Source organism: Halichoerus grypus, chromosome 4 (assembly GCF_964656455.1).
Source record: "Halichoerus grypus chromosome 4, mHalGry1.hap1.1, whole genome shotgun sequence".
Classification (NCBI taxonomy): domain Eukaryota; kingdom Metazoa; phylum Chordata; class Mammalia; order Carnivora; family Phocidae; genus Halichoerus; species Halichoerus grypus.
In genome coordinates this window covers 110,676,103-110,702,009 of record NC_135715.1, presented here as the reverse complement: position 1 = coordinate 110,702,009, position 25,907 = coordinate 110,676,103, and the positions used below count along the sequence as shown (strand labels likewise).

General features: G+C 36.6%; 1 long non-coding RNA gene across 2 annotated transcripts in view; it reads left to right on the top strand.

Annotated features, from left to right (window-relative positions):
- Window positions 1–25,907, top strand: part of LOC118537893 (uncharacterized) — a 38,246-nt gene that overhangs the window by 6,521 nt on the left and 5,818 nt on the right. The window contains exon 1 of one of the 2 annotated variants that reach the window (XR_013446749.1): window positions 7,850–7,897. The exons of the other annotated variant lie outside the window; for it this stretch is intronic. This is a non-coding gene — a long non-coding RNA (uncharacterized LOC118537893). Of the gene's footprint in view, window positions 1–7,849; window positions 7,898–25,907 lie in introns of those variants that run through there. 2 annotated transcript variants of the gene reach the window in all.

The window sequence follows — 25,907 nt, the reverse complement described above, 5'->3', positions numbered from 1 at the left end:
TAGCCTTGCATGAACTGAATTTTGGCACCCTGCAAATTTATATGTTGAAGCCCTAACCCCCAATATGGGGGACTACATTTGAAGATAAGGTCTTTACGGAGATCATTAAGCTTAACTGAGGTCACAAGGAGGAAGCCCCAATCTAATAGAACTGGGGTCATAAGAAGAGGAAGACACCAGCGATTTCTTTATCTCAGCACATGTGGGGATATAGTGAGAAGGTGCTATCTACAAGCCAGGGAGAGAAACCGTATCAGCACCTTGCCAACAACTTGATCTTGGGCTCCCAGCCTCCAGAACCATGAGAAAATAAATTTCCGTTGTTGAAGCCGCCCAGTGTGTGGTAGGTTGTTATGGCAGCCCTCACAAACTTATATATTCTTTCTTTGCATGTTTAATGTTGAATAGTTATCAGAGCATCCATATGTGAATGCAGTTACCTGTGAGCCTCAAACAAAAATGAATTTGGTGGGGCACCTGGGTGTCTCAGTCAGTTAAGCCTCTGACTCTTGTTTTCAGCTTGGGTCATGATCTCAGAGTCATGAGATAGAGCCTCACATCAGGCTCCAAGCTCAGCAGGGAGTCTGCTTGAGATTCTCTCTTTCTCCCTCTCCCACTCCCCCACCAAAATAAATAAATAAATCTTTTTTAAAAAATATGGAATTGGTGGGACACCGGAGTGGCATAGTGGGTTAGGCATCTGATTCTTGGCTCCAGCTTGGGTCATGATCTCAGGGTTGTGGGATCCAGCTCCACACCAGGCACCACGCTGGGTGTGAAGTCTGCTTGGGATTCTCTCTCCCCCTCCCTCTGCCCCTCCCCCCCATACTCATACTCTCTCTCTCTCTTTAAAAAAAATAAGTAATAATAAAAAAAAGGAGTTGGAGAAGAAAATAATACCAGTTTGTTTCCCCAAAACTTCAAGTCTATTTCAAATAAGAAATGAATAAGAAAAAGGTTATAATACTTCACTAACCTATGGTTTTCAGCTTCTAAAGCCTTCATTCCCCAAGTTAGAAACATAAAGATTAGAGGGACATTTAGTTCCTGGTAGACAGTGACCCTAAAAGAGGCTGCCTATTCTGCTCATGAGGCATAATTCTTCACTTAAGTCACCCAGCAACACAGTCATTTAGGGGAAAACACGGACACTTCTTGACCACTAGGTTATCATGTGGTCTACCAATGTCAGAGTCATCCAAACGTACGGTGAGTTCCTATGATGCCCCCCTCAGACTCTACACTCTGGAAGACTCTCAACTGGATCAGGCCTGGCACTGTGGAATAAATTGGGAAGAGAGCTTTACTGGCTCTGTCTTCTTAGCCCTCCTATTCCTACCCTTCCCCTTTTCAATCCTGCCTGTACGTTGGGAAGTGACCAGTGTGGATGGCATCAACAAATTACCTTTGCCCTCCAGCTTCTGGTTTACCAGCAGAGTTTATCTAAGGACTAGAGGAGAGTGAAGCTAAGGCATTTATTCCTCTACCCCACCTTCCAGATCACTGAGGATGGACTGTGTTCCTTTACTGCAGACCACAGCTCCAGCAGGCAGCGCTCTTCACTCAAGTACCTTTGCTGAGCTCTGTAACCTCTCTTTCTAGAAGCCTAGTTGTAAAGGTTCCCTCTTCTTCCTAGTGACTAGGTACTACAACAATCCTTGTTTGCTTCTCTAAAGACTGCCCACAGGTTTGTAAACAATCCCCTTACTAAATCCTCCTAAATGAATCGGTTTGAATGAACCATCTTTTCTCTGCCAGGACTCTGACAAGTTGTAGAGCCAGGGTAGGTCAAGGATGTAGCTGAGCCAAATTAAAGCAGCAGCAACTACAATAACAAAAAAAAGAAGTTTCTGCATAACCCCTTCCCAAATGACTATCTCTAATACATTCCCACCCCTCAAGTCTTGGTGCTTAGTGTTTTCTCTTCCAAAGAGCTTTTTCCATTTCTCTTCATATGGTTGGTTCCATCTCGTAATTTCAGAGTCTTTTTCTGTATAAAAGAAGTCCCTTGATTTCTTTGTCATTGTTCTATTTCATTTCCTTCTAACATTTATCAGAATCTGAACATATCTTTATTTAGTTTATTGTCTCTCGCCCACCTCTATTCCACAGGCTCCAAGAGATTAGGGATCATGGCTGTGTTATCACACTTCTCGTGCCCACAACTGTCTGGGATATAGTAGGCTCTCAATAATTACATACAACCACTTATCAATAACTCCCTATTCCCTCTTTCTCTTCATCCACACAAATACACACATCCACACATATACTTTTGTGATTATTCATAACCCATTTTTGATAGCTAATTTCTACAGGCTGCCTTGGATACTATGTTAATTGGATTGTATATATAAGAACTGTTGAGGATACTACATGGTTGCACTAAAATCTAGGTCTTTTAGGCTCCCTAGAAATATCCTTTGACTCGGGCAAGGAGCAATAAATTGTTATTAATATGAAGTGTTTCACTCCCAGGGAGGGACTTGGGCACTGGGGAGAAATAGTCTCAATCATTGGCTCATTTGGCCAATTTCTATTTCTTTAAATAAAAATTGGTACATCAATAGAAAGTTTAAGGATCATGATAGAACACTTAATATTAAATGAAAGAAAATCCGAAAAGATGTGGATGAGATTTGAAAGACTTTGAAGTCCACATGAGGAGGGATTTGGTCTTTTGCCTTCCACCTAGAATATATAATTAAAATGACTTTGGCTCCAAGGGGGCACATGGGGACTGTAGAAGGATTGAGCATTTTAAGGATTTAGAACATGTCTACAGTTGTCTCTGCCTTAATTACATAAGGGGAAAGCTTTTATTTTAACTCTGTCCAAGGAAACCCTAGTCATAAAACTGTTTTTATTTGACGAAATGTTTACTCTCACAGGAAAGAGGCAGAGCTGTGCACAGTTGATGAGCCAACCCTGAAGTGGTTATACATGAGCAAAGGGAGAGATCCAAGGAATGGGCATGGAAAAGTTGCCAAACTTATCATGACATCAGGGTCATAGATCAAATCCATGACCTTCTTGCAAATCTTGGGAAATTCGTGTTTACAAAATACATGGCACAATCGTGAAACTTCTAAAGACTATTCTCCAAACAGCCATATATTCTAAACTGCTAAAGTGTACATCGCAATGAATAAAATGTAAATGTTTCAAAGACTTTGAAAGCAAACATGCTTCCATATGCAGATTTCAGTTATAGAAAAATCCTTGTTCTAAATCAACTCTGCATACCGTTTTTGGTACAAATTTTGCCAAATAAATTGCAGCCAGGCAGCTGAGAGATAAAGACAAACACTGAGAACAAAGCACAGCGTTAGAGCTAAGAGAGGCGGGATTCATGTTCTGAGTGTCCATGCCACTTCTGACCGCTCTGGGGTGTTTACTGTACATGAAGGACAGAGGGAGTGCACATCGATTATGAGCTCACTCAAAAGTCTCTCACACCCAATAAACTGTGTTGCATTTAGGAGATCTGGTTGGGAATGGCTGAGACCTTCCTATCAGTATGACTCCTCTGGAACTTCTAAAAGAATCTTGCGTGGTCACAAATATTATTACTTGATCAATAAAAACCTCATTCTGCAATGCTAGATTGATGAAGATAAATAATACATGCACAGTTAATGACCACGGCAAAGGACTGGCATTCAACAGCCTTGAGGTCTAGCCTCAGTCCATCCTGTTTTACTCTGAATTCCAGGACACTTAAGCTTTTTCCCTCCATTCACTGATTCAACTTCCTTTACCACCATGTACCAGCCATTTTGCTAGAAGATGAGAGATACCAAGAAAAATAAGAAAGTCACCATGCAATAAAAACTTTAGCCCAGTCACAGTAACATAAATAAATACCTACAGAATGGGAAACATTAGGATTAACTCTGTAAGGAGTCACCAAGTTTTCAAACTGAGTGAAAACAAAGGATTCATATGTCTAAATCCCCTGTGTTGAGCTCATGGGAGATAGTACAAGCTAAACATTTGTTCTTGCTCTTGATTTGTATTAATTGATTTCTCACATACGCTTGACCCTTCGTGAGAACTGAGTTTTTAGCCTTACGCAAAGTAGTTCTACAGAATACCAACTTCGATTTCCAAGAGGTATAAGCCATACCATTTCTGGAGGAAATAAAATACGATTGAAACTGTACAGCAAACAACACACTTATGAAACCTTGTCAGTTGGTATTTCAGCATGGCATTTAGAACTTTGTACATCTTTCACTTATGTCCCCAAATATAAATTCTTAGAAGACAAAAGTCTGAGATTTACACTGATGGGTTAATAACACCCAGCACTGAAAATTAAACATCCGGCATGCTCCAAAACCCTTTTCCATAGTGTTGGATTCTCATGTGAACCCACACGCACCCGTGCAATCTCTGATTAAGGTGAAAGCAAGAAACAGTGTTAAAGTAAGTCAAAAGAAATTTAATGAGGGTGGAAGGGGAAATTAATTAAACATTAAGAAACAGAAGAATAAAAACCCTGAATGGTGTTTATATGCACATCCCTGGGTCTTCAGCACCTGGAAGAGTGGCACCCTTTAAGTATTCGTTCAGTGAGTTAACGAATTTTAGTCTCCCTCTATGACAAAATGGTGAACATAAGGGGCCTCAGATACCAAGCAGTTTGGCCACGTCCCATGAGAGGAATCACATGATCTGTTTGGCTCAAAATGACAATATGAAGTCATCCAGCCCTCATTCACATATCTAGAACAGAGGGTGAGTGATGAGGGGAAGCACATGGGGGAAAAGAACAAACTTCATGGAGAACTTATTATGTGTCAAGCCATATGCAAGGTCCTTTATACGAAAGGTCTTACTTAATCCTTAAAACATCCTATAAATTAGATACTCTTATTCATTCTATAGATAAAAAACCTGAGTAATAAGTGTCATAAGCAGACTCATTTAAGAGAAAAGGGGAAATGTAAAACACAGTGTTTTTCAGGTCAGGGATAAAAACCATCAGAAATTAAATTCTTTTTCCAAGTGTTGAAATATTAAGTTTTATTAAAAATAATAATAAGCAAAACCCTTACTTAAGAAATGTGTGTGTTTGCATACATATGTACATTTCTATTGGATGATAACACTAAAGCACCCCTTGGAAAAAATATAATAACAAATCCAGAAAACTGTTTTACCAAAACCTTCTATAAATGATCTCAGTTCTGTTTTGGAAGGAACTGCTCTCTAAGGAGAAATGAAATAAGTTTTAGTTTCAACATTCACTGTCTTTTGGTGCTGTTCATGAATAAATTGGGCTAATTGTTAGATGTGAGAAGTGATGGTTTTATGATACGTATTACTGCCCCCAAATTATTGGTTACTAAATTCGTCATCTTTAGCCAACCAGTTAGGCTGAATCTAGAAGACAGAGATAATCCTTAATGTGGAGTCCCCTAAGCAATTTGCAAGCCCCACATGAATCTGCAACAGGTAACTCCGTTATCGAGCACACAAACTTAAAACACTGAAGGAGTTTCATATATCACACAGCATCTCAATATTTAATATGTATTTTAAGCATATCAATTTCTGCATATAAAGAGTGACTAGCACATCATGCATTACATTGTCATACTAGTTCTGAGGAACAACGGCTTTCAATTTAAAGAATAAAACACCCTCCAGCTGAAGAAAATTCTCACATTACAATATGTTTAAAAGAATCTATTCCAGTTGTGGTTGGTTGTCTATGAGAAATCTTTTTCATAGGGGGAAAAATTGAACATTCCCATGTGAAAGTCTTTCTTGCAAGAGAAAAAAACTGTACGTTGCATTTTATACAAACTAGGTGAATTCAAAATGATGGATCATTTCAAAAATATTCATTATACTATTTACTTACATAAATGTGGTTGTATAAAAAGTAAAAAAGGAATGCATTCACAATTGGTTTAAGTAATTTTCTCTTGGCAAACCACCATATAAAACAGGGGCGTCATGGCGCCACAGAATTCTGAATTGTGGTGGAGCATCATCAGTACACATGGCATTAATCTTTGTCTCGTTGCAGGAGACACCCTTGCTTGCATTAGCAGGCTGCCTCTTAAATGTAAGATGGTGTAATGTAACTCAGGTTTAAATAACACAATAAATAAGATCTATTTCTCTTTAGTCCTTCTCACCAATCCCTTCCAAGCCCTCTTTGTTAAAGTGCTTCATTGTTTACAGATTTTAATGTAAATAACAACTGTGGGGGAGGGACTTTTCCAAAAGAGCATGGTAAAGGAAGAAGCTCAAGATGTTAATATCAATTTTTTAAATTTAATATGGTAAGCAATTAAAAGACTTTTTTTAAAAAAATCAACATATGTATGTGAACATAGCATAATTATTTACCCTACTTTCTTACTTGTCTTTTAGCAAACTGACAGTTCCAATATTTTGGAAATCTCACTGTTTTATATCACTTCATGCTCCCCATGACAAGGGGAACATTTAGCTGTCTTTAATGTCTTCTAATTAAATATTCAAAGCATTCTTAAAGTCTTCTTTTTCCAAATATAGATATATTTTAAAATAACAGACTTTTCCAAATGCATTTTTCTATTGAACTGAGAAGCTTTCAGAAACTGTCCCCACTGAATATAATGACTATTTAAGGAAACAAGCTATTTATGTGGAAATATTAAGAGGGATGATTTTGATAACCCACACTCAAGGCCAAAATAAGGATCATTGGGACTTTTACTGAAGAAGTTAATGGAGGCCAGGCCATTGGCAAATGACCTTGAAATCCCTCGATGTAGCCTCAAATTGGCTTCAACACAAGCTTATTATTAATGCAGACAGCTAGTTTATACCATGAAAAGCACATGGTATCTCTCTTCGAAACCATAGCTGTCACTCAGGCACCCCCAGATAAAATGTGAGCATCACTGTGACAGCACTTTTACAAGTTTCTAAGTAAATATCACAAATTTATTAATCGGTGCTTTATGTTAAGAAAATTAGACCTCAACTGCTTAATTGCAGCCTTACATATACATTAATGAATTATTATATAAAGGTATTTAAATGAAACATAATTAATACTTGAATTGGATTCTAAATGGCATTTTCCTCTCTGATTTGTAATGCCCCAGAGACGCATATCCAAAACCTTTATTTTAGATATCTCAACATGTTAGAAGTGTTTTCCCTAATGTTTTTGAAAATTGATATGATATAGTTGAGAACTTGCACACACACACACTCACTCTGCCCAGTCAGAAAGGAACTGTTTGCCTGGTTTGCAGATATGAAATCATTAGGGACTGGCTTTTACTTTGGGAAATTTGAGTACCATGTATTGTTAATGTAAAATAAAGAAATAAAGCCTGGGAAGTTAGAGGATTATTTTTTTTGGAAATACATGTTTAGAACTTAAAAAAAAAAAATCTAATGGTAAAGCATTAACAAATACTTTTTCATATGAATAAAATCTGTAATCAGTTAGATAAGAGCAATGTGCCTTTTTTTGGCATTTAATCAAACAATGAAATCATATACACATTTCCTGACACAAAAGACAAATGATGTAATAATCTGAAGGAGTTTCTCTATCTCCTTGGAACTTTGCATACTTGACTTGTTTTCCATATTTTGTGACTTTAAATGGTGGGAAAATTATATTAAAATGCTTGTAGCAGTTCCTCTAAACTAGCATCCTTTTTGTTTTATTGTATTTAATATAAAAGCAGCAATTATTTGATTTCAAAGTTATGAAAATATGTACCTTATGAGAAAACAAGCAATTTAAGCTTTAATTGGTGTCATTTTTCACAGAACTGGCAAGATTCTTGCATCCCTGGCACGTTGTTTTTCTATAAAACTGCAGAGCTGCCTTCAATGAATGTTTTACGAACGCAAAAGTTGTTATATGAAGGTATATGCATAGATGCCTGGAAATATAAGATTTCTGGTGGGAGTTATTTACAAAAGATGTATTTCATTTGTTACTGTGCGTGTAACAACTCCTATTATTCTAAATGTTTCTCTCTTCTCAATAAGACTGTTCTCAGCTCATGTCTATGAAACGTGGGGGCTTGTGTCTAAAGTAGAATAAAAGGCAAGGCTTTGATGAAGAGAAAACATAACACTTGTGAGAAAAGTAAAAAGAAAAGATCATTTTTAATTGAAAAGAAACCAAACTATAATATATCGAAAGGCTAATTCTGGTTTCAATCAGAAGAAAAATGATATAGAATATACAATGGGAGGCTTGCCTTATATAAATTACATACATGAACCACAAAACTTTTATTTTCTGAAATGTTGGCTTACCATAAATACTTTGACTTATTCGGCTCAGATTATACATTTCCCACATTTTTCAAAATTATGTTTTGCTCTGAAGGACAGCAGTTTTATACATATTTTTGAGAGATTTTACAACCTACCTTCTCTGAGGATGTTAGTGGTTTTCACACCTGGGGAGGTGTCTGTCTGTCTGTTTGTTGTATTCAGTGCAAATTCCCAGAGTTACAGCCAAGGTTTTCAGAAAATCAGAAGAAAGATAAAGACCTGTATTTTAAAAAATGTCTAAATGGTTCCTATGATCAGCCAGATGTTTAAGAAAACTGCAGATTAGTGTACTTTATGCAGGAAGTCATTTTTTGGGTAACTGAAGATTAGGATAGACAAGTATTCTTTATATTCTATTTACATCTTTGACTTTTGTTTTATATTGGCAATATTTATTGATAACAATAGCTAACATATACTAGGTGTTACTATCTGCCAGGCACTGTGCTAACCTAACCACCTTACATGGCCTGCAACCCAACAATCCTATGAAACAGAGATAACCATTCTCTTTACAGATGAAGGAATTCTGTGCCAGGGAGTGATTTAGTATGGTAGACGAACAAGTAAGGACAAGCAGTGAACAAGTGGGAACTAGAATCCAGGTCTGTGTGACTCCAAAGGTCACTTTCCTAACCACTGCTCTATGGTTAGACGTAACCATAGACATAAACAGGACTCTGAGTGTTCTGAAAGCCTTTTTCGGTTGGCTGTCCCAGTTAAGTATTAATGCCACTAGGGCTGGTGTGACTGGTACTATTGACATCCTTCTCATTATTATCATTATTGTTTTGGTTCAATTTTTATTCAAAATGAACCACCCAATGTGGATTGAATTGCATCAGAACAAGCCTTCCATTGCTGCTAATTTCTATGAATATCAATATTAAAACGTTTTGAACAGTGGCCCAGTGGGAACAAAAGCATGTTCACCCCATGTGTAATAGCCATCTATTAACTCACTAATTCATGACTGCATCAGAACTCTACCAAAACATGACCAAAAGTACTGGCAGGGAAGCTATAAGGACTTTTTTCTTGGAAAGCCACAAATTCATTACCAAATGGGTCTCAATGCATTGCACACCTTTGCGAGATGTCCTCTGGTCCTGCAAGCCTCCAGTGACTCTTCTGGTTGGGGTTATAGGTGCCTCTTTGGTTCCTCCCAGCTCTCTGGGCTCCCTCCTATCAGAGCACTAACCTGTGAACCTCTGAGGTACACGGCTTCTCATGTTTGTCTCTGCATCTCCAGATGGGAGCATATTGTTCTGGGTGCACTCCAAGCCAAGGTTGACAATTTTTTTTTCTATAATGGACCAGATAATAAATATTTTAGGCCTTTAGAATTGTACAATATCTGTGGCAACTACTCAACGCTGCTATGGTAAGGGAAAACCAGTGATAGACAATACGTAAGTAAATGGGTGTGGCTGTGTTCCAATAAAGCTTTATTCATGGACACTGAACTTTGAGTTTCGTATAATTTTTATGTGACACAAACTAATATTCTTCTTTTGATTTTCTTCATTTTAAAATGTAAAGATATTTTTGGCTTATGGGCCATATAAAAACAGCCAGCAGGCCAGATTTGGCCCATGGGCCATTGGTTGCTGTCCCCTACTTGGCAATCAATACACGTTTTCTGACTGGTTGAATGGCTAGATAATTGTGGGAAATTAGTCTCTGTTTAGGCTGAACACACAGTGGGGCTATGCATATGATAAATGAAAGCCTGTGTCATGGCACTCAATTTCTGATTTAGAAATAATTAGAAAGGACTAAAAAAGTGCTTCTGAGGTAGTAATTAGTAGGCATAGACAAAGTGATGCAGGACCACATAACTCATACCAAATTAAAGATTTCTGGACAAACCCAGGTTGCATGTAGACTGACACAACATAAAACTATTGCCAAAGGTGAAGGGGAGCCTGAGGCAATGGAAGAAGTGGGCACACATTATCCTTGCCTGCTTTCTGAAATGCCTAACGTCATCGGAAAAAAATCATGCCTCAGACCCATTAATCCTTTTTTAAGACAATTGAACAATAAGACTTTATATTAATGCATTCTATGACATTCTAATATGGGATTCTTACAATGGCCAGTCCTGACGGGCACAATATCCTTTTCTTCTGACATCATTGACATGCTTAAACATCTAGGAGATGGACCGCCAAGTCCCTGGCCCTTTCCCTGTTAGCCAGGCCGGGTCAATCCCATGTGCTCACATGTCATCACTTCTCTGCAACCTTGATCATTCAAAAGCAGAGAATGCGTGGATACTTACTTTGTTTACTAGTTAGGAAAAATGATGTGCCTTATTTTAGAAGTTGTTCTTTGAACTTTATGAACTGACATCTGACTTTGTTTACAAATAAAACATTTGATCTCTGGCCTAAAAGTATTGACTCCAAAAGGAAATGGTGGATGGCACTATGACGCAGAAGATTCAAGAAAGGGTCTCATAGCAACCATCATAATAGGTGATCATAGATTTATTTGCTGAAGTACTTGTTTATTGTCACCCTCACTAGACTGTGAGCCCCACAGGAATGAGGAGAGTGCCTGCTTCCACAACAGTGCAAAGCAGGGCCCAGTATACAACAGATACTCAATTAAAATGATATTAAGCAAATAAATTAAATCACCAAAAGGTAGCTGACAAATGATCATAATTGTTTACTTGTAACAGAAAATACAAAGACACTTTCAATCCTACACATCCCACAGTGGCAGGTAAAACACTCAATAAAATCCCTGCTTTAGTCCAAGGGCTACTCTTCTCTAGCACACATTTGTCAGCTTCTGCTCAACTTGTCCTGTGTGTGATTTTGACCTTCTGCTCCATCCCTGTCATATTCCACTTTCCTTATCATGTCCACACTACCTCACTGGCTTCATTTTTCTTCCTACCTCCATCTTTAGGTACTTCTATAGCTCCCTTAAGCCTAAATAACACCTCCTGCTCCCCGAGCTAACACTTCTATGGTGTATGCCGTAGTGAGGACATTACTAGTCATCCTAACTGCCATTTCTCTTAGCCTAAATAAGGAGGATAATACACGCACACACGTACATATGTATGTACGTACATATGTATGCATGTATCTCCCTCCCTTTAACGCTGAAATAACGCTGTCACCTGATGGAACGTGCGTGCCAGCTAGATCTACCTGCTTCTGAACATTGGTCTCAAAGTCTAAATATTCTGTAATGTGACAGGAGATCAGGAGTACTGAGAAGTGGTGAATGGATACTTGGGGAGCTTATGAATGTCTACATTAAAAAAGCGTCCATACAAAAATGAGGGTATAAATACAGGGTAGATTGTAAAGGGAAAAAACACTATCATTTGCCAACCAATTTGTTACATTACATGAAAGTAAATTAGTTAAGACACTATGCTCAACTGTCAGAAACCCAAATCTAATTACCTTTTACAAAAACATAAACAAAAACAGTTTATTATAAGGATACTAGGCTGTCCTGTAAAATCCAAGGCTAGAAGCATGGCTCAGTGTCAGGGAAAGGATTCAGTCAAGGCCTCTGTATTTCTTGCTCATCTCTCTTCTCTGCACACATGTTCCATTCTCTGTTTCTCTGCTCTCCTCAGTTTCTTACCATATGGCCTATTTTAATGACAGTAGAGAACCTGCTCCAACCACTTGAGGTTCTAAATCTAAATTTCTGAAAAGAGATTTTTTAGTTGAAGTGTTTATCCCTGGACTAATTCATGACTAAACTGTAGGCATGTGGAAGAGGGTGGATGAGTGGAGGAAAATTTCTGGAAAAGGCCCCAGGTGTGTGCTATCTGGCTGACAATCTCAAGAAGGGTGTACTACAAAAGGATAAGGATGAGTTAAATCTGCCTCCCAAACCCCTGAATTTATTATAGAATTCCTCCTGTGAATGAAAAAAACTAAGAAACAGAAAAGGTTACAAGGGACAGACGTATAATTCTCTCAGACCCATGATGAAGTGAAGGGGAGTTCCTACATCGTTAGTTTACTCTAAGGTATCAAGAATTGTTATCAGATGACTCATTAGATTTTTATGTGCTATGTCCTCCTCTCTTATCCTTTTCTAAGTGAAACCTTGAAATGGTGGAGAAACAAATATTAGCTGCACTAAATGAATAACACTGAGTCAATCTAGGGAGCTTCTCATTGTGTGTTAAACTAGACAATCAACAGATATCATTTATTGATTCCCCCTTTATGTACCATGTTCAGGCCCTGTGCTAAGGACTCTGCATATCAAATTAAATAATATGAAGCCCCTTCCCTAAAGAATCTCAAGTCAAAAAAATCTATGAAACAATGTTATAGATATGAGGAAACTATGTGTACAGAGTTATGGGTTCATGATGGAAGGCAATTTAACTTAGGTAGACCATCTAGGAAGACTTCATAGAGGAAGTGGCATTTCACTCAAGCCTTTGCAAATGAGCAGTAGTTTCCCAAGAAAAGACAAAGCTAAAAGACAAAGAGGAAAGATAGTCTACGTAACTCGGTGCAACTCGATGTTTGACAATATCAATGCTTTCCAGTTTTGTTCACTCTGGAGACCCAAAACTTGATCAGGAATCATTAAATCTGGCCCATTTAGGGTCAGATATCAATCCGCCAGAGTTGTTAGCACTTTATGGTTGATGAAAATGATTGAAACAACTCCATGGATGAACCACAAAAATATATACCACTCTCTCAATCACTGTTTTATACAAAAATCTCTAAGTGTTAGCCTGGCTTTTTCGGCATGAATGCTGGAAGACTTATTCCTGTTCCAGGCTGGACATGTCTGCTTCCACCTACCTGTTCAACTGCTGCTGATCCTGTATGAACCTCCAGTTATTCTTGACCCTCGCTAATATGCACTGGTCTTGTTATCATTTGTTGTTACTTAGAGGAAATTTCTTATTCTCTGCAGTGCTCACATGTCACCAAGTGGATCATTGGTATATTAAGGAGGTCAGGTTTCTTCTGAGACATTGTGGGAGTGATTTGGCCCTAAAGACAATGTCCCTCTTTTGGGGCCACCCCCTGGGGCTCATCAGCTCTGAGTCTGTTTATCGTATCTATTTGCTCAGGCAGACATTCTGTGCCCCACCTTGAGAAGGCAGACTCTGTTCTTGCTAGTCTGGATTTTGTTCCTTTGTGCTCTGTGGCAGTAAGTTCCCGAAATGAAATCAAAACTCCCATTAGGCAGAAAGAGGACTGCCACCTCATTTCTGGTTAAATACTATTAAAAATGCTACCTGACTGCTACATTTCAGCAGTGTATTTTATTTATAGTCATGCCTCCCCCTTAAAGGTATAGGAAAGGGATGCATACACATGTTTTGTGGAAAAGTGAGTAATTATAATAATATCTCTGGGTGTCTGAGGTGCCAGAAGAAGGGGGATGTTCCAGGACGGGCAAGAGAAGTAAAGGATGTGAACACTGATATTTAACTATGGAAATAAGGGATGGTGAGAGGAGACTTCCCACTATCTATAACATGCTCAACAAACATACGACCAGAATTGACTAGCTCTAAAATTAGATGAGAGGCACCTGGGTGGCTCAGTCATTAAGCGTCTGCCTTCGGCTCAGGTCATGATCCCAGGGTCCTGGGATCGAGCCCCACATCGGGCTCCCTGCTCTGTGGGAAGCCTGCTTCTCCCTCTCCCACTCCCCCTGCTTGTGTTCCCTCCCTCGCTGTGTCTCTCTGTCAAATAAATAAATAAAATCTTTAAAAAAATAAAAAAATAAATAGATAAGAAAAAATTCATGATTTCTGTGTGTGTGTGTGTGTAGGTGCACATGTGTGTGACCACAAAGAAAATTTTTTTTTAATTTCAGAGAATTTTAAAATAATTTCTCTTTCACAGGGAAAGTTCTCATTTCTCATTAGATGATCCATAGGTTAAGAGGAATATGTTTTAAATTTGACATTAACACTGTAAAAGAATTCCATGAGAAAGAAGCAACGGACTGAAAAGCATTACACTGAGATTTAAGAGTAGGAAGAGATTTGGGCTGAATTCTGTTTTGTTGTATTTTTTATAGTCATTCCTTCTCTATAATCACTGCCATGAATTTGTGTGCATCTACGAGTGAAATGCTGTATATTTTCAAAGCACTAAAAATTCCTCGAAATAGCTCCAGTGGTTCAAAATATGCATGATGATCAAAATAGCCACCTATAAATACTGTGGGTCTATCACGTGGTAAATAAACATTATCAAATATTTGTACATTCACATATGTATATATATGGAGTGGAAAGGAGAGAAAGCAGAGAGTGAATATTTCTGCTAATGCTTGCAAGTAGTTGGCAAATATATACTCCACAATATGACTACATTGCACGGGACTTACGGGAATATGTCTTTCTGTATTGTATACATACACATAAACGTTGAAATTGGAATGTTCACATGTACACATGCATATATATTTTAAATAACATTTTAAATGCTGTTTGAAAATACATATGTATATACATACTCACACACATGCTGAAATGCCATCATTCAACATAATTCATGATGTGTATTGAAATGTATCAAAGCAGAAACACATTCCAGAAAGAAATACTCACTGGTGCAATTAAATCATAAAGGAGTTTAATTTGTTCGCTTAGTAGCTAAATGTTTATTTCAACATTTTGGCCAGCAGTTTCTTTAATGACAATGTACCTGGAATGAATTAAATTTGGTTATTATTTAAGCTCATGAGTTAAAGTATTTCTTCAGGGAGTGCACTTATACTTTGATGCATTTCAGTGAATACTGTTCTTGAAAAATATGTTTCAACTACTCTAAACTTGAAACCTGAAAATCCTCATGATAGTCTGGTTTATGAAACTGATCATGAATATCTGTGGGATACACAGGCAGGATTTGCAACTCACTCTTTTTTACGTGACAGCATTATTGAGATATAATTCACATATAGAATTTACCCATTTAAAGTGTACAGTTTAATATTTTTTAGTGTATTCAGAGTTGTGCAGCCAGCACTGCAATCAATTTTTGGACATTTTCATCACTCCAAAAAGAAGCCCTGTACTCATCAGAAGTAATTCCGCATTTCCTACCACCTCACCCCACCTGTAGCTATGGGCAACTTCTAATCTATTTTCTGTCTCTAGGTTTTCCTATTCTGGACATTTCATATCAATTGAACCATATATTATGTAGTCTTTTGTTCTTGGCTTCTTTCTATTAGAATACTATTTTTAAGTTTCATCCATGGGGTGGCATGTAACTCTACTTCGTCCCTTTCTTTTTTTTTTTTCCCTGAATAATATTCCACTGTATGGATTTATCACATTTCATTTACTCATGTATCAGCAGATGAACATGTGTGTTGTTTCCATTTTCTGGCTATCATGAATAATGCTGCTATGAACATTTGTGTACAAGTTTTTGCATGGACAAGTTCCTCTTGCGTATATACCAAGGAGTGGTATATACCCAATTGCTGGGTCATATGGTAACTATATGTTTAACTTTTGAGGAACTACCAGACCATTCTTCCAAAGTGGCTTCCCAAATTTGCTTTTCTACCAGCAGTGTATGAGGATTTCAATTTCTCTGTAGGTAATTTACTCTTCCTAATTCATCAAATAAATGTGTTTCCTAAATGCTGGGCTCTGTCCTCTCCTCTGTCCTTCCAGTAAATGTACGTGAGTGTAGCCACACAGATAAGATATGACCTCTCTGATTTACTACTCTTGCATGCACAGCCAAAGCATTTTTGTAGACACAGAAATATCAACCCTCCTTCAAGCACACCATTAAAGTTGTCCCCAAAACACTGTACAAACTGTTTTAGCAACTGCAAAATGAGGGAGATTGGTCTAGAGTGAACGAGGCCACTTCCATATTTGTGGAACTGACTGCTTCCATTTGAGACCTATTGGGCACATCCAGCCCCATGAACAAGCCAGGTATGTAAGGAGGCACAGATACTATTTTAGATCAACTTAGTGCATTTTAAAATACAAATTTTATTTATTTATTTTTTTAAAGATTTTATTTATTTATTTGACAGAGAGAGACACAGCGAGAGAGGGAACACAAGCAGGGGGAATGGGAGAGGGAGAAGCAGGCTTCCCGCGGAGCAAGGAGCCCGATGCGGGGCTCGATCCCAGGACCCTGGGATCATGACCTGAGCCGAAGGCAGACGCTTAACGACTGAGCCACCCAGGCGCCCCATTAAAATACAAATTTTAAAACTACTTAACCAATAACCACTTGAGAAATATATCAATTCAAAGAGGGAAGATAACCCTATAGGTTGTTTAGGTTCTTTTGAATAAGTACCCTCCAGTGTTCTCAAAAGAGACTTCAGTCTTCCACTGCTAGAGTAATTTTAGATGCACTGTTGTTCTTTCTTAAAATTATCATGTGGCACATGCTTTAAAATTCTGAATGAATTATAACTTACTGGATTATGTGAATGTTCCAACTTGTGTGGCTATATCCAAACAACCTTGAATAGGGCCTAATAAGAGAAACACTAAAGAAGGTCAATAAATTTAAGTTACTGAACTGTTCATTTTTTCATGTTTTTAGCACACTATAGACACACAATCTTAGTGAATAATGATATATATGTCAATCCTTACCATAGTGAAGAGTGAGGGTTAGGGAGTTCATGGCAACAAGAACAATGATGATGATGATGATGACAACAGTAACATCCCAAAATGCGTAGTGTGTGCCAGGAAACATGCTAATTATTTTACATTTATAATTCAGCTTCATCTTCATAACAACCCAATAAAGTAGTTGTCATTAAATCTCTCCAATTTACAGACGAGAACACTTAGGCTTGGGAAGTTAAGTGACTCATACTTTGTTAGGCATGGAGTATGCTGGGCCCTGAGCAGAACCCAGGTTTATCTGATTCCAGTGTAACCACCAGGCCACACTAGATCTAAACGCACCCCCATCCAAGATAAAGAGAGACAGTTCTGAAATATATTTTCTACAGCTGCAAGGTTCAGCATATTAAACCCCATTGAAAAGCCCATTATTTCAGCGAGTCACTGGGAACAAGAAAACAAAACACTGTATGTTAATAAAATGGTATATCTCTTACACATATTATTTTTCAAAAATATATAGAATATTTTATTTGGGTAAATTCAAATTCACTACTAAATTATACTAGACTTAATACTACTACATAATATTTCAATCAACAGATAATGAAAATGTAACTATCAATATGGTAGGATCTAGAAAATTGTATTATATTAGAAAAAAAAGAGCTTAAAAATTGAAAATACTAATACCTATAGGGCTAAAAAGTTTTCATCACCTTAATGAATGAAATGTACTTCTAAGCATAAAGACGTTATATATGTCCATTAAGAGTAAAATGTTATAAAAAACAACTATAAAATAGAGCATGTGCTTAAAAATCACTCAGTTATTTCCATTTTATATATATGAAATCTAAAACTAAAAAACTACATTTTCTTGGCATTAACAGACAAAAAAAATCATTGTCATAACACTCGCATTCACTCAGAGTCCAGCTCCTGGAACATACTAGAAACTTAACCAATATTTCAAAATAATTGTCTGATTTGTGACCTACATTCTGTGCTACCCTCCAGATACCTTTTTATTTATTTTGCTAAAACTCAAGTGTCTTTCAAGTTTGCTAAATTTAGAGTACCAGTATTAGCATTGTCCTTAATTAAAATTCAATAAAACCCCTTAATTTAAAAGTTATTGTGGTCAAAACTGTGGGTGAGCTACAGAATCCAGAGATAAAGGCAGTTAAAATAGATTTAACCACCTGTGAGGTATAATAATCATGCTGAAATGTGTGGCCTGGAGTGTTTTCATTGCTATTATAAAAAGAAATGTATACATAAAAGTAAGGGAAGAATTCAGATATGACCATTAGTAAATAATTATCACATAATTGACAGTAGATAAGGAATCATTTAGTAATCTAATGTTACCCAACATTTAAAAACAAATCCAAAATTATCTCTTAGAAAATGCATGAATTTATCAATCATATGCATATAAGGATGCTATTATCTCAATAACACATTCTCAATATTAGAAGTAAAGGATCTAGAGAGACCATCGGGCCCAGAGAGGACCCGTATCTGAATCATTCAAAGGTATGTCATGCAGAATATAAGACTTGTACAAAGATCAAACTTTATGTATTTCTACATTTTATTTTAAAAATCATATTCTACATAATTATTATTACATAAATTTAATCTGTTGATAGTCACTCATCAAATATAATTTTATGTCAGATACACCCATATTCTAAAAATACCATACTCACCCTTGAACAATATTCCTTGACTAACAAATATTTATTGAAAACATATAGTATACTACTATAAGGTGAATGGTGCTTTGAAAGACACTAGCCTAGAATCTGAAGGTATATCTCCGCACCTAGCTAGTTCTGGGTATTCAAAACCTAAATTTGTTATAATTTGATTTTCTCATGTGTAAAATAAATCAATCCCACACATCTCATAGGGTTATTTCGAAAATTAAATTAAATGAAAAAATGTAAGTGAAACTATCTTGTAAACTGTGAAATAAATCACAAAATTGGCCAAATCAGTTATTTGGCATCTATTTACACGAAAAATATCATTGCCTAATTTTTAAAACATTTTTTAAACATCTATTTTGGCAAGCATAAACCCAAATATATTCTCAGTAAGACAAAATGATTACTATTTATAAAAAATATTAAAATTTATAGTCTTAATTCATATTAGTAGGGAAGAGTGTCTTTGAATCAGGTAATTCAAGCCAAAATGTGTCTTGAGTATCCTTGAATACCTACTACTACAAATATCTTATATGACCACAATAGTATGGATATTTTCTTAACTTTTCCAATTTTCTTTTGTTTACATCATATCAAAATGATCAGTTGTTTCTCTCATTACACACAACTAGGAATAATAAATTAATTTACCCTCTGGCAACTGATGACATAATTTTTATGAGACTCCATAATTCTAGATTACTAAACAGAGTTGTGAAATCTTCTCCAGGGCTCTCTTCAGTTTCTTATTTTCTATGAAAAAAAAAAAACTTTCCTGTGTAATTGATAAGATATGACTAAGCTGACTCAATCTTGAGAACAATTAAAATGTAGAATTTCCAAGTGCCTTTCCAGATACCGTCTTCTGAAAAAAAGACATAGATGACCAAGAACTACGGGCAAATGACAGTGTTTGTAAAGAAAAATTAAGCAATTAGAATCATCTGCAAAACTCATGTGAATGCATTTAAGATACACAAGTGTTAAAACTCTGAAGAGTATTTATTAATTCACTCAACAGATATTTGAAGGTTTTCATGCATCAAGCCATGTGCTAGGAGCAGTGGGAATATAAAGGTAAATCTTATCCAGACCATGCATGTAAGGAATAGGGGTTGAATAATACAGCCAAGAAAGACACATCAGATATAGATAGATGTGATAAAAATACAGATTCAAATATAGCTCTATGTGAGAACTATACTATAAGATAGAAATTGGTGTGCCACAAAACATGTACAGATATAAAAATTTCATAAGTGATGACTTAAGTAAAACAATCAGGGAAAATGTCTTGGGTCAGCATGGCACCACTGAACATAACAATGGGAAAGAAGGCTTATTAGACCTAGGACCGGTGACAGCAAAGACTCGAGAGTGGGAAACTATGGCTTGAGTCAGGACAATAATGAGGCCATTTGACTAGAATAAGGGAGCCTAAAAGTCATCATTTGGAGATAAGCTTGTAAATAAAGTGGAACCGTATTATAGGAGGGCATTGAGTATCAAGTTAAGGATATTTGACTAATATCTGGTAAATTTTTGAAACTGTTAAGAAGGGACATGCCATTGTACATTGTAGGTAAGTTTCATTGGGAATATTAAATTGGCAAATGTTCACAAAAGGAATTAAAATGAGGAGAGGCTAAAGAAGGGAAGACTAGGAACTACCGTAGCAGCAAGAGGCAATGTAAATGACGAGTGGGAAGTTAAAGAGGCCCACACTTAGCTACAAGAATGAGAGAGAGAAAGAATGTTGTAAAGACATTTTAGAGACACGATTGGCAAGCAAAAGTAACCATGTGGATTTAGAGTTAGAAATTCTATTTTTTTTCCCTTTGGCAAGTATTATCTGGCATTTATCCTGTAAATTTCCATGTCTGCTAGAGCTATTGGGGTAGAAGTATAAGGAGGAGAGAAGGAAGGATGGTGATTTACCCATTCTTCTCCATCTTCTTAAGCAGTATTTGATAGGGTGTACAACCCCAGAATGTCATGTGTTCATAGTCCATTTAATTTTCCATCTATAAACTGACTACTGACTATACTCCCCTTCTCCTTGATTTAAAAATATCTGCTGATGAGCTGGTGTTCTAGAATCCCCAGAAAATGAATAGAGGAGGGGTTCCTGCAGCTCAGGTTAAAACACAGGAGTTTGCAATAGCACCAATAAGAATTTAAATGACATTTTTTTTTTTTTTTTGAGAGAGAGAGAGAGAGAGGAAGGGCAAAGGGAGAGGAAGAGAGAGAATCTTAAGCAGGCTCCACACCCAGTGCAGAGCCCAACATGGGGCTGGAGCTCACAAGCCTGAGATTATGACCTGAGTCAAAATCACAAGTTGGACACTTAACCAACTGAGTCATCCAGGTGCCCCTAAATGACACATTTTTAAAGTACATTGTATTAAGTCATGTTTACATTTTAAACTGAATAATGAGTTGAGGACAATGCAAGGCTAAACAAACAAAAGTCACCAAGTCAATGAGAGGAAAAGAAAAAAATAATATGAAACCCCACAACAGTCACTAAATTTGGCTAAGTTTCAAATTAACTTCATTATATCAGTGCCCCGGTGCCCTGCATGTGTGCTATCCGCCATGTTTCCAACTCACGTTTCAAAACGTTTGGATCCTTCTTTTGCTTGATACTCAGTCTAATTCTTTCGTGTGTTCTAATTTCCTACCACTTATCTCCCACTCTGCACTTAGTAATTCTTTAGACTGGGATTGAGCTATCATTTCCACATTTGTACTTATTCCCCATGTATTCCCTTTCGAGTGACTCATTCCAGATAGGGCTATGAACACCTGAGCACAAACAGCATCAGTGGTTTTCACCAGTGATGTAAGTGATCAAGGTGCCAAATGCATGGTCAGTGTCTCCTAAGGTCTAACAGTCTTGATGTCTTCCAGGTCCTCTATCCTCTCAGGTCCTTATGTCAGAGGGTTTTCATTTTTTTTTCTTGGGAAATAGTTAGACTTCATGGTATTTTAAATCTATCCCTGGGTTCAGAGAAGACTAGTAAAGTCTAAAAGATATACTGGCACTCCAGCATAATAAGGAAATTAGTCATCCAAATTGATACATGAAAACTATATCTAAAAATTAAGAGGGAAAATGTGGAGGGGCAGAAAAGGGTAGGGATAGGCATGGTGGACAGGAGAGAATTGTATTCTATTAAATCTTTCCTAACAGCGCATCTTGTTTGGATCATGTGATTTGAGCAGAATTTGGGGGTCAGTTTTTGTTCTCTTCTCTCCCATTTTTAGAATCGGTTTGCCCAACATTATGACACACATGTTCTCAGTTACCATAATAGACTACATATGTAATGTTAACTACATCATTTCAGAGCTCCATTTGCAGATTCTACATTTTATTTGACTCATACTCCCCCCACCCCAAAGGAGACAGGCTGTTAATCCCCATCCTCTGTGGGAAGTTTAAGCTATGGCTGGCAGAAAGTGAGAAAAAAAGGCTCTGTGTTCCAGTTGCCATGTTAGCTGCGTACACACACATAATACATTTGATCTCCAGTGTTGTTCTTCATTAATTCATTTTGGAATTCACAATGCCACACTTCAGCATCATCTTAGGGAAGCTCAGAGCAGATTTTTCTAGATGTGCAATGCACTCCCTTTTACAGTGGCGTTTACAGCTGTAATGAACAGGGGTATCTAAATTCGTACTTTTTAGGCTGAATCTTAAACTTCTGATAAGTCTTGCCTGGAAACCCAGGCTCAGAACTTGTCAGAGAGAATTGGTGCCTCAAAGCACTGAGAGGAATGATTAAAAGAGATTGATTCTTTCCCTCTACATATCTGATGTAAAATCTAGGTATAACAAGAAAACAGGAAAGTTTAAATCACTCGAATGAATAGAGGCAGAAACTCATTCATGGAAAACACCACATTATAATTGCATATAGATACTTTCTAGCTATGTTAAAATTACACATATCTTTCTTGGTGAGAGTAGAGAGTCAATGAAAACAACTGCTTCTTTCTGTATAAAATTTGATAAAAAATTGTGGTTAAAGAGACATGAATCAGGAAAAGGGAATATCAAAGCAAAATGATTACTGCAGCTATGACTCTCACATTAAAACTTCGGCATTTGGGGGGCGCCTGGGTGGCTCCGTAGGTTAAGCGCCCGACTCTTGATTTCAGCTCAGGTCATGATCTCGGGGTCATGGGATTGAGCCCAGCATGGAGTCCAGCATCAGGCTCCAGGCTCACTGGGGAGTCTGCTCGCAGTGGGGAGTCTGCATGAGATTCTCTCCCCCTCCCTTCCCCCGCCCACTCTCTCTCTGTTTCTCAAATAAATAACTAAATCTAAAAAAACCAAAAAAACAAAAAAACAAAAACCACTAGCCCTTTGCATTTTGGTACTTTAGAAAGATATTTAATTTACAAAATAATCTTAATTTAGCTATTTTTATTAGGGCTTTGTCCCAGAGGGGGGGAAAATGCTTCATTTATGACTTCTAAGAAAATTTATACAAAAATGGGAAGAGTATAAAGAAAAATTATTCAAAAGAGATTTGCTCCTCCAACTAAGGACAGCTATGTATATAGTTTATGCATATGAACACTTCAGTGGAATTAAGGCTTTCATATGACAACAATATTTCAGATATAAGTGCAGTTTTGTAAGAAAAAATTTTTTCATAAGACAATGCTTGCATGTTTTTTCTCTAAAAACTTATAAAAGGATCATCAATTATTTCCATCTTCCTTTAATCTTTTCTTCCAAGTTCACCTTTAGAAATTCTTTCAAAGTACAAAAATGACTGCTTTCTTTTCAAGTAGAACTGTTATAATTTCTAAGTTAAAAAATACTCTATTAATATGTAATTGTAATTTGATATAACATACTGAAAAATCTACACTTTCTCCACCTACTTTTGCTTATTTCTTATAAGACTCAACAAAGAAATCATTACATTAAACAGTATGATTTATGAGACCTTGAGAAACAAAAACTAATTTTTTTAAAGTTACAAATGTTACAATAGACACATAAAGAATACTTTTCATTTAAAAGTGACAATAAGTGATATATAAAAACACTGAAGACAGCCTTTAAAATTTTAAACATGAGCAAAATTAAATAGTAACTTTCCAAGGAAAAATAAAAACTAGAAAACATGATTGTAAAATATCAAATTAAAAACACTAATGAAAGTACTGAAAAATTATTTGAAGTTTATTGGATTATTTTTACTTTCAAATTTGTGTATACAAACAAGAAAAGTAATATAAATATATACACAAAGTCACAGTTGTCATAAGTTAACTTTCCTCTCGAAATGTATGTATAACTCTAATTTATAATATCTGATCAATTTCATGTGCACCAAGAAACTCTTATATTAAAGATCATATTATACTCTTTATTTTCCAATGCTGCTTGGAGATTGATAGAATTCCATACTGTACTATCCATACCTTAGATCTATCACTCTCATCTATCACTCTGCATTTCATATCAAATTGATTTTGACACATCACATTTGAATAAAACAGTGGTAGAACATGCATACTCATTTACACCTCAATATTAATTGTTACACTTTTTATGCACTAAATAAATGTACATAATTGGTAAAATGCAAGGGAATCAAGTCAAATTAGCCAAATATGCATTCCAAAAAAAAAAAAAGTACTTCCCTAGCGAATGCATTATATATCAAGATATACATATAATAAGGTATATGCTAAATACTGGTATAGAAAGATTTTACATCTTTGTGTAAAATCATTTAAACAAATATTCTCCATAACCTGGTAAAGCAGAACAAACTTTCATTGAGATTAGGTGGGCATTCAGAAAATATAATTTATCTTTATTCTAAGATTGAAAGAATTGATTTCCTACTTCGAGCCCATTTAGTGAGGAGGTCAGAACTGGGCACTTCTTAGAGTTCATGCAGCCCCAGCCCCTAGCAGCAAGATTCCCTTTGGGGTCAATGACTTCTAACTATTGGAAAACCTACAAGAAGGGGTAAAGAAGTAGAAGATTACAGTTAATCAAGTGGCTTTCACTAGAATCTCCTTCAAAAAGAATTATGTCACTGTAGACCTTTTACCTTTTTGTTGCTCAAAATCAAGTTTCCCCGAAGAATGTTGTTAAGAAAAAAAAAAAAAAAGCAGGGGTGAAAGGCCTAGTTGGTCACCAGTTTTCCCAATACTATCAAATCACAGCAGAAAAGACTTAAACAATTAGCATATGATTTACACAATTAGCATAAAAGTAGTTGTAAATAGAAATTTGAAATCCCTTAGAAATATACTACATAACACAGCATTTATACCACAGTGAAAAACCTTTAATGTGGCAATAGCATTTGAGCCAAATAACTCCAGAACAGGAAAAAAAAAAAAAAATTGCAAGCTGATCTTCCTTAAAGGAAAGTTGTTTGTGTGTGCACACAGGTGTTGAAGACCTTAATTAAAGTCAAATACTAAGGTCCCACCCAGCTGGAGGTCAAAGGACCTCAATCCATGAAAATAGTTTTGTTTTTGAGAAATAAATGAAACTGGCCCCTGACCTTACCAATGAACATGAACCAACACACACTTTTTTTTTTTTCTTTTTTAACTTTAGACAAAGTTCCCGGATCCTCCTTTAGAACTCTTCACTTTTTCTGCAATCCTAGAACAGTGTTTCTAAACCTGGCCACTGTTGACGTTTTGACCCAGGTAATTCTTTGTTGTGAGGGTCCGGCCAGTGCACTCTAAGAGGTTTAGTAACCTGACCTCCACTCACTGGATGCCAGTAGCATCCCTCTGTAAATTGTGACAATTAAAAATGTCACCATACATCGCCAAATATCCCCTGGGGGAACATTGCCCCTGTTGAGATCCGCTGTTCTAGAGAGAGGGGAATAACCTTTGTTAAAGGCAGGCCCACTGAGGAAAGCAAGAAGTAACAGCTAATAGCTTTACAGGCAAGGAAAAGATTGAGAAATGAGACACAACACTCACAACTAGTTGCAGAGCAATCTGGAGTCTTTTAGTATAAGGACTTAATCACTATACTAAGTATGAACATCACTACAATAAATATGAATAGCAATTATTTTATTCTGCATTAACACAGAGATGCCCTACCATGAGAGCATCCCTAAGTTAGTGCTGAATAAGATAAATTATGTTCACTATGCTGATCCCAAGTTATTAAGAAATTGTTAGAGTTTCTTCAATGTACCTCATCAAAGAAAATAGAAAAATATTAATACATTTGAGGAAGATTTCTAACAAAAGGT